General features: G+C 35.5%; 1 pseudogene; it reads left to right on the forward strand.

Moving 5' to 3' along the window:
- The first annotated feature begins 512 nt into the window (after positions 1 to 512).
- LOC120182484 lies at positions 513 to 10,492 on the forward strand (annotated as a pseudogene).
- The last annotated feature ends 619 nt before the right edge of the window (positions 10,493 to 11,111 follow it).

An 11,111-nucleotide genomic window follows, 5' to 3' on the forward strand; every position in this document is an offset into this window, starting at 1 on the left:
AGATGAATTTGATTTTAGTAATGTAAAATGATAGAATTGTCCTTATTTTTTTGTTTAATTTTAGTTTGTTTTATAATTTACATATATAAAGATTTAAAAAATATTAAATTTTCATTTTATTGATTGATTATTCATTTTAATAAATTATAAAAATCATACTAATAAACATCGTAAGTTAAAATCATCCTAATTAGGGATGGCCATGGGTCGGGTTGGGTTTTTGGTCCACCCGACCCGACCCGAGAACAAGGGAACCTCCACCCGAGATCCGACTTAACCCGACCAAAATAAAGTTTCACCCGACCCGATCTGAATATATAAATTAGAAACCCGATCCGAAATAATAAAAAAATATTTTAATTCAATAAAACAGTGACTTAATTGAAACAATTATATATAGAAGGGTATTATTGTAATTATTCTTAAATATATAAGATAAAATTATATATTTTTTCGGGTCGGGTCAGGTATTTTTCACCCTAAACCCGACCCGAATATCACACTTATGTAATTCGTTTTTTCTTTCTTTGGGGGTGATCTAGTTCCTCTTCCCTTGCATGCTTTTGTTCTGCGGCCTTCTAACCGTCTAACTCTTCACAATGGCCGCCACTTCCCACCCTGAACCCTTTCAGGTGATTTTTTCTTTTTAATCTTTTTTATTTTTCGATGTATGGTTTTTTTTTTATTAATCAGTGTTTTTGTTGTTTTATAATTTCAGGTTGATTCATACTTCGTTGGACAGTACTACCAGCTACTTCAACAGCAACCTGATCTAGTTCATCAGTTTTACTCAGATGAAAGTACTGTGGTTCGGGTTGATGGAGATTCCTCCGAATCTGCTTCTTCCATGCTGGTAAGACTGGTAACTTTTGTTTTCTTCTTAATTTACAGTCTAGTGAATTTGCCTTAGCATCACCACTATGTTTTTGTTCTTAATTATATCCATTTTTTAAATGTTTTTATTTGTATGTGTTTTCAAGTAAATGTCCATGTAACAATTACTACATAATTTTAGCCCATATCTTCTTAAATAACATAAATGTATTTGATTTAGCGCAGGATAAGTAAAGTTTGGGAGATATTGATTGAAATTTTGTTCTTTTGAATACCCTTTTTTAGCTGCCAATTTTCTTTGTGAGAAAAACGGATTCTCTTTATCATTTGGATGTTACAATCCAAACTTGACTGTTAACTGGTTGCTGCAAATTGCAATTTCTTTTGCCAATTTGAGTTATGAATATTGGTCGGTCTCTACAATAATTAGCAAAGATTTCTCAACCTTCCTTTATCAGGAATAAACTTCCTTATATTTTACATCATAATGGGTTTGTAATTTATTTATTTTTCTCTTTCATTTCTATCTGCAGGAAATTCACACCTTGGTCATGTTACTAACTTTTACTGCAATCGAGGTCATGACGATTAATTCTCTTGATTCGTGGAATGGAGGTGTTCTGGTGATGGTTTCCGGTTCTGTTAAAATCAAGTATCTCAATGGTAGAAGGAAATTTGTGCAAACCTTTTTACTCGCCCTGCAAGAGAAGGGTTACTTTGTTCTCAGTGATATCTTACAGTTTATTGATGATGGAATGACTTCACAAATTCCAGCTTCCACATTACAAGAAAACAAGGTTGATGCTCAACTAAATATGTCAAGCGCTGTTGCAGAGCCACCATGTACTGTGTGCAAGCTTTAATCTCATTTTAATCTGAAATTTTTATTTCAAGCTATAGCATGTTTTGGACTTGATATCCACATGCAAAAATTTTGGATGACTATGTTCTAACTAGTTTGATGTTTCTAACATAGATGGTAGAATCAATTAAATATCTTTATATTAAATGACAATATTTGTATCTTTTACAAAGATTGAAGAGTGATTAGATCTTTTGTTTCTTCTTATGAGCTTAAGTTGCCAGCTTATAGTCTTACTACTTGAGGCATTGAAGCCAAAACCTTATTGTAGTTATTCTTTTCTGGTTAGAAAATTTACACTTTTGAGTCTGTACGTAAAAATAATAAGTTAATCTTTGGTAAATAATTCTACTATCCGCTTGTCTTTGTTATGTACTATTTCTGATGGTAGAGATTTTGCTTTGCTTTATTTTTGGTTTGGTCTAACATGTTGGATTTCACAGTTTCTGACTTCGTTCTGGAGGAAGAGGCTAGGGAGTTTGTCAACTCTGTTCATATAGATGATGATCCAGTTGACAAATATAGTCTCCTTGAGCAACCACAAGAAGAAGATTTTGAGGCTGAAGTTGTGGTGGAGGAAGCTCCTGCAGAGGAAACACCTGCTACCCACTACGGTGTGGTGATCACTGTGCAAGAAACCCCAGATTTGCCTTTGGAGGAACCTGTTGGGGAGGCTCCAAGAAAAACATATGCCTCTATTGTAAGTACTCCCATGTTGCTTATTATGCATTTAATCATCAAATTATTTGAGTCAAATAAACACAATTGAAAGAACAACTACAAAATGAAAGTGTTTGTAAAAAAGAAGAAACGAGAGTTGAAAAAGAGATTGAGAGCATTGAAAAGAGAATTGAGAGTGAAAATGAGCACATTGAAAAACAAGAATGTGGTATTGAAGAGATAGTTCAAAAGAAGCTTGAAAGTGAGAGAAAAGAAAGTGAAAAGTTGGAAAATATGTTTTCTACTAACCAATCTTTTCTTCCCACTCATTCTGTTGATTTACAGGATATTCCAAGAGTCACACCTTTACAAAATGATGATTCAAGAATCATGTCCATTGAAGTTCCAAAAGGAGTGACACTTGAAGTTTCAAAGGTTGAATCGCTTGAAATTCCAAGAGACGTGTTCATTGACATTCCAAGTTTACTCCATCCATTCGAAGAACCTCATAAAAGGGAAGTTTCAATGAATTTGATTCATGATAATTTCAAGGGCCAACTTCCATTCGTGAACTTTCATGAATTTTCTATGTTCATTCATTTTATTAACGATGTTCCATGTTTTAAATTAGATTTATTTTGTAGAACATTGATTCATAGAATTTCTCTTGCTTGTGATGATCGATTCAAGGAGATGAAACGGGCATTATCAATCTATTCAAGGTTCATAATGTGGAAGGGCAAAAAGATTAAAGGAGAAGGTGTAACCTAGCTACCTGAAGGAGTTCAAAGGTCAAAACTTTCCATCCACCCTCATGATGATTCAAAGGAACACAAAGGAGTGCAAAGAACATACACCTATTCGGATAAACAGGGAAATGAAGTGCACAAGCAAGAAAAACTTAGTTCCCAACTAAAAGGAAGTCGAGATTGTTTCCTTTTGTAGCAAGCGTCGATTTGGGGACAAATCGCTTTAAAGAGGGAGGGAATGATGTGATCCCAATCAGCTCTAACTTTGGTCTTGATCTGATTAAATCATTGAAGTTCACAAGGTTGATTCACAGGGAGTTCTACCTTACTTCATCATATACCTGCTCATTTATGCACTATATTTCATCATATGTTTGTATTTACCTCTTAGGATATGCTTATAATATGATATCATCAATTGCATGAATTTTCATGAGTTTTATTAGTTTCATGACATTCATTGCATTTAATAAGTATGTTGTTCATTAAAGCATGCATTGCATTTAAGCATGTATTTCAATTAGGGAAGTAGTTCATTTATGCATCTAATTATTTAATAAACTACTTCATTCATGCATATAGTTCATTGAATAATGTTATTTCATTAATCAAACTAACTCATAATTATCCCATGCATATATACATGTTATGATTGAATAAAATTTATCTTTGTGTTTAGGTGCAAGAGGGAAGCTGAACAGTCTCAACAGATGCAAGAATATCAGTCAGAATGTATTTTAATTCTGGATGCGATACAGATATTTTTGGGTCCAGAAATCAACTGGACATTATTCATCTATCTCTTAGCTTTCCAATGCCTTTTGAATCACCTCAATCCGATATCGGGAGCTTGAGATATGATCGAATTACCAAAGAAATTGTAGGCTGGAATTTTCATTACGGGAATTTCATGTATGGATTATTTGGATGACTTTGAGCCAAGAAAGAGTCCTTTCATCTTCTACCAAGAGACAAGCAATTGAAGGCTATCTTAATGATTCTATTCAAATCAATTCAAGGATTAATTCTTTTCATCTTTTCAAGGCTTTTCATATTCTTGGAGAGACAATGCATTCAATCCTTCATAATTCACCTATTCAAGTCTTATTTATCATTCTTTGAAGGCTATTCACATGCTACCAAGGAACAAGCAATGAAGACTGATTTTATTTCATTTAATCATCAAATTAAGTGATAAAATCAGCAAGAAATTTGAAGAGGTAAGCTGATTTAGACATGTAGGATGTCCACATTCATCATATGACTTCATTTATGCTCTTTTCTTCCATTTGCAAGCAAAACAAGGCAGCCTAAGAGTCACCCCTCCTTCTTGGACGAAATTAAGGCCATATTCATCCCAAAATGATCTAGAATATTCATCCAACTTTGAATATAAGAAGACAAAACATTCAAGTGCATTTAATTGTTAAATTGATGAGAATTTTATCATCTTTTGAGTCTTTTCATATGCTTCTTAGAAATACTATAAATAGGCACCCTTGGGATCATTTGTAGACACACAATTTGATTTATGAAAATACTTTGAAAGATTGCTTTCATTTTAGTTCTTGGATTAGAACTCTATCGGTTTCTTATCGGTCTTGAAGCCTTCATCCATTTCATCTTGTTATAACGTTGATTCCTAGCTCACCTATAGCTAGTGGGTCATGTTCCACCCTCTATCACTTCGATTTCATCTTTATTATATTGTTGGTTCCAAACTCATATATAGTTAGAGGGTCACAATCCATCTTTTGAATTATTATCATTCTCCATGCCAACCACAAACATCCTTCACCATTTTCGTTACATTCATTCAACCACTATCACCATCACACTTACTTTCATTTACAATCCACTTCAACTTTATTCTATCATTTCCATTACTTTCATACACATATTCATATATACATATTTTCCTTCTTATAACGTTTATGCATTTTCAGTCTTCAATCAAAGCACTGTGAAGTTCTTACTAGAATCACGATCGGGCAACATCGTATATGACTCGAAACACATAACCGGGATCATATCAATGTATGTTTATGACTCGCTAATTGAGGGTGTCTCACTCATTGCCTATTCTTGACATGTTGAAAATGTTATCATTTTATCTATACGAGTCTGTACTTTCTTTATCTTTATTGTAACCAAAGAATCCTTTGAATTCTACTCGAGCGTGTGGCATACAATATCGGTCTTACATTACCAAAACATGTCCTTGCATGTAAATAGTAAACGTGCAGTGAATTATCAAATGAGAGTTGGGAATTATCCGACCTTCCCTTTGAACAAACTTTTTAACCATTTAATATTCAGACCACAGATTAATGGTGTTTAATTTTTTTGAACTTTAAGTATTTATGATTCGTTAATTAACTTTATTTGGTGTTAAAAATGGTCTAGTTGCGTGTTCCAAAGGAGCAATCAGTTTCATCTGTTCGACCTCAACCATCTTATAATAAGATTCCCCAGAATACTTCAGGATGGGACCATATTCCAGAGCCTGCTAGTCAACTGTCACATCTTGCTTGGTCATATGTGCCTGAATCTACTGCAGAAAAAACAATGGAGGAAGGCTTGGTCTCCGAAGAAGGTTAGTCTAGCTCTATCTACTTTGGTATGTTTTGTTTATATTAGGACTTACAGTGATATAGTTTCCATTTGATAGTTTGCTTTGCATTTTTATCAATTTCCCTTATTTTGCCTTTGCATGGGTTGCTGGGAAAGGACAAATTTTAAATGGACATCTGGGCATTTAATTTGACCCTCCGAGCATCAGGATTTTGTTTCTACAGTGAGAAATTAATAGTTAGAGACTGGATATTTTATCATTCCATTTCTGAATTACCCTTCATGCTTAGAGTTGAGACAATATTTACTGGTCGAAATACTTACAGTACTTGGATCAGATGTTGCAATGTGATTTTTTATCTTCATCCTTTCAGGTGAATATATTGGTGAATACAAATCTGTCTATGTGAGAAACTTGCCCTCTACCGTTACTGCTACTGAAATTGAGCAGGAGTTCAACAATTTCGGCAGAATCAAGCCTGATGGTGTTTTTATCCAGAACCGGAAGGTGGTTATGGTTTCTTTTTCTTCTCTTCTTGGTATCTTTTGTAAATATCTTCAAACAAACTAAATTTGTGTTAGATGCGTGCAGGATGTTGCTGGTGTTTGCTATGCTTTTGTTGAGTTTGAAGACATTTCTGCTGTTCCAAATGCAATCAAGGTATGGATTTTCATTGTTGTTTGGGCCTTCTCCCAAGCGACTATGTTGGATTGCAGCTAGTAGCTTAGTTACTTTCAGTATTTCTTTTAGAATTTCAAAAGCATGATAGTTTAACTTTCCTTGCTAATCTCCTCTTTAAATTATCCATTGTATGTTTGTAACTACTTTGGCTTGTTTTTGTCTATAAGTTTGAGTTCACTGGAAAAGGAGCTTTGAACACTCTTTTAACATTGTTCCATTGTAATTACATTTTAGTTTAACTTTTTCTGGTTGTTCATTTTGTTGGATCAAATTTAAGCTTCATCCATGTGCCTTTGTGTTGCTTATGATGGATAAGATGGGGTTGGGCTAGCATAGCCATGAAAGACCTTCTTGAGTAAATGCACGAAAAAAGAAGTGAAATAAGCCAAAACTGACGTATAGTACCCTCTTTTAGTTTCTTAATGTATAAGGACTCTGTATATACATGGATGTACAAGAATATAATTTGTATATGTGTTGCCATGCTGAAGCTTTTATGGTTTTACTTTTGGCTTCTGTAATTGGTATTTTATATTAATACTGACCAAGTTCTGTTCCTTCTATAGGCATCTCCTATTCTGTTGGGGGGAAGGAAGTCTACTTTGAGGAGCGCAGGCCAAATAGCAGCAGTACACGTGGAGGAAGTATGTGCCCTAATTCACTCCTCTTTTATGCACTCTAGAATTTTCTTGTATATTTTCAGTAAAATGCTTTTTCATGGTGCTGCTTTTGAGTATCTTTCTAACATCCACAAAAGCATTCCTGCTACTTATCCAAAACAAGGCACTCTTCACAAAATTTTTGAGCTGCCAAATTCTTTTGCCTCGATTTACAGGCTGTTTCACTAAAGTTCTGCATTTATTTGATAATCCTCTAGGTCGATTGTTAGGTGGTAAACTAACTTCCAATATAAACTCACTAATTTTGGCAACATTTTTTTTTTTGAAAGATGAGTATTTTGTATTGATAAGGATACAAGGTACACCACCCATGGACCTCATTAAAAAACCTTCCTAAACCTATTTGGAGGAAAAAGAGTGAAATGAGTTAGAAAAAACAGAAAGCCAAAGACTAGCTCCTGAGAAAGAAAAAACTGCCTGAAATACAGGATACTACAAAAACACTCCAAACCTGCTGTTAAAAATAGCTACAAACACCAGCCAAAAAGAACACATAATGAAGAGCAACAATACAACTTACCACATAACCACCTACGGAGAGACACCAATGCAGAACTCAACAATAACGACTTAATAATAAAATGACCTAAAACTTCGAATTAAATCCTGGAAATCAAGGGAGCTGCACAGGCCACGAATATCGACCAAAACTCCAAACTGTCATTCCAACGGCTCCAGATCCAATTAGTCAATCGAACAAAAACAGAAACTAAGTTGTTCTCAAAGATCGAAAGCAATCACCTAAAAAACCCCAACAATACTCTAAGAAACGTCAATGCATAACTAACAACAAAGGCTTCTAAAGAACCATCATTTCAGGACTACCAACCATAAGTCTAAGTTTCCTACCTACAAACACTGCCTCCTGTGTTTCAACAAAAGCTTCAGCCCACCTTTGCTTTAAAACAGAATCTGAAATAGATGTACCTGATAATTTAGATAATAATAGATCCGATTTATTCAAATTGAATTTCTTCAGCGCTAGATCTCTTCTTCTTCTCTCAGCTTTAGAAAGAACTTTGCCCTGGATGTCAAGCATTGATCCAAATTCTTCAATTTCAATATTTAGTAAATGACCGATACGGCAATACCAACGACTCCTCCGAATCACCCCCACCAAGAGTCTTAGATAAAGTCCCCTCTGCATTTTGGAAAAAACCTAACTCTACATTCGAACCAACGACAATACCCGTGTTTAACAACCTACCCAAATGCGTCGAAGGACCCTCGAAAGCATTCACCACGTGAGCAACGTCCAATGCCACTACTGAACCCTCATGCATATTAATAATTTCCTGCACCATGATTGTATTTCCCTTGATAACCAACTTATCCAAAGGCGTGAAAGGTCCCTCAAAAGCATTAACCTCGTGAGCAGCCTCCAAAGCCACTACTGAGCCCGCATGTATAATATTTAATTCATCCACCACATTTGTATTACCGCTCCTCTGACAGGACAAAGAATGTGCCACTTTGTTCGTGCGCACTATATTAGGCGACAGCGCCAGCTCTAATTTATCATCGTCTCCACCAGCATTTAACTCCATTATAGGATCCACGATCGTAAAAAAATCTTCCTCCACCGCATTAGAAATGCCACTCCACTGACACAAAGAAACATGCGTTGTTTCCCCATTACGAGCTGCTTGGGAATCTGATTCCTTAGCCCATTCAACTTCAAAACGAGAACCTACAGTTGCTTTCACAGCAACTGAGCGCCCCGAACCATCACCAGCACTGAAGTCATCTTGGAGCTCTCGATTATCTGTTTGAACATCCCCCATATGAATGGAATCAATATTTACATGGGAAGCCAATCCGGCACATGTCTCCAGCTCGGGAGGCTTAACTGGCGTGGCACTGTCAAGCTCACCCACCGTAGAAACCGGGATAGCAACTGCCTCATCCAACAACAACGAATCTTCCCAAACAGATTCTGGTTTGAAACAAAGTTCAAACTCTGAAACAAATACTGTAAAGATCATATCCTCGACTATCAATTCAATATTTTCTTCCACTCGAGATTGATGGTTCGTAATAACCTGAAACAAGGCCCTATCAAATGAGCCAGGATTAAAAGTTCCTTCCTCTAATTAGCCAGGATTAAAAGTTCCTTCCTCTATGGAAATTAGCTCACCTCATTTTCCTGCTATGTTTCTGAGGGTTGAAGGACTCCACACAAATGGTGGGATCCCTTTACACAATAACCATGCCCGTCGACTGCTACATCGAACATTTTCCGACCACACCTCCACTTTGTCAAAACAAGTTTGCAGAGCCTCATTCTGATTGTTTAGAGTAAAATTCATACTCTCTTCATCTTCAAATATGATTAAAATAGCTGAACCGCTTAAACTCATAATTCTTGGACGCAAAATACCTTCCTTATGCATGATAGAAGCCAGCTCCTTCAATTTGATAAATTTTCTGCACCAACCAACCAAACTATCTTTAAGAGTAACTATCTTATCCACATCAATAACACCAACAATGGGATCCTCAATTCTACTCTTGACCACAGCTGGTTTTGGAACAGAAAACTTCTTTCTCCAGAAAGCTTCACGAGGTTGAAATCTCGCCATAAAAACTCTAACCTTGTTGCCTTGAATCCTAGATCTATCAGCACAATAGATAGCCCTCCTCGCATCCTCCAATCTGGTGAAACGAACAAAACCAAACCTGCTTCCTCCCTTGCTTCTTTTATTAGGGATGAAAGAATCAACCACCTCACCATATTTATAAAAAATTAGCCAAAGGCCTTGATAATGAAGAAACTCTGGAATGTTGAAAATGATAATTGTAATGCAGTCTTTCCCAACAGATCCTCTCGCCTTACTCGCCATGTATCGATACTTAATTTATTGATCAATAAATTCAAATCAAGTATCGTAGAAATTCATTTACAGAAATTCATTTACAGAGGCATTATTAGCCACTTATGGTAGGATTGCTTTTCTACATTCTTCTTCCTTATGGCAAAAGACCCAAAAAGAAAAACGAAAAAAAAACACTTCTTCCTGAATATCTTAAACATGCATTTGTTGTAATTGATTTGCATTCGTGGGTTACAAAATGGTAGTCTACTTTCTCATTATCGAAGTGCAACTGCTTTGTTAACATGATTCTGCCATTCAAAATGATCAGGAAGGGGAAGAGGCAGGGGCAGTTATACACCAGAGGGCTTGAGAGGTCGGTTTGGTTCTCGTGGTTTGGGTAGGGGAAACGACCAAGAATTCGGCGACTACAGATCAAGAGGTAATGGTTTCGGTCAGCGAGGTTCTAGATAAGACAGCGTCTTGGGGAACTGAATATATGATGCGTGGGTGAATGAAGTTTTCAACTTGTTGCATGAATATCTAATTGAACATTTCCCATTAATATGCAGCTTTGTAATTTTTGTTATTTCTCATAAAAGAAGTGTTGGGGGAACCTTGGATGGGTGTGTGCGTTTTTCTCCTCTTGAATGCTTTTTATTATGCAGTTCAAATGGAGCATCATTTTTTATGTTTTTGAGCTCTTGTATGACCAACTTGACTTGGCACACCTATATTTGAGTGAAAAGAAGGTACAATCTTTAGTATTTTTTTTAAAAAAATAATATTTACAATGTCATTTTAGGAACTAAATTTTGGTGTATCGATTGTCACTAAATTTTTAAATATATTATTTCTTGGCATTGCACATTTCTAGCCGTCGATTTGTTTGTAACCTATATTTTTCGAGATAAAATTGATGCCAAAATGTACCTAGGTTACTCATCTTTTTTAAGATGAGTTTTTCATGAAACCCATTTAAAATTGGTGAAAGTAAATAAAAATTTTTTTGTTCTTTTTAAGGATTTGAGGGCTTTCTTAAATTTGAGGGATTTGGAGTTTGTTCCAAAATTCGAATGGCGAGAAACATCGTTTTTAGTGGATTTTGTGGAAAATCACCTTAAAAGAAGAAAGATGAATGAAATGGGAATGTTTTGATATAAATCTTGTTATGAAAGATGACTAGTGACTAACGGAGATTGACTACTAACGATGGTTGAAAAAGTAGTGCTAAAAATTGAACATTTTATTGATATA

The sequence above is a fragment of the Hibiscus syriacus genome, unplaced genomic scaffold (assembly GCF_006381635.1).
Source record: "Hibiscus syriacus cultivar Baekdansim isolate YM2019G1 unplaced genomic scaffold, ASM638163v2 tig00112673_pilon, whole genome shotgun sequence".
Classification (NCBI taxonomy): Eukaryota; Viridiplantae; Streptophyta; class Magnoliopsida; order Malvales; family Malvaceae; genus Hibiscus; species Hibiscus syriacus.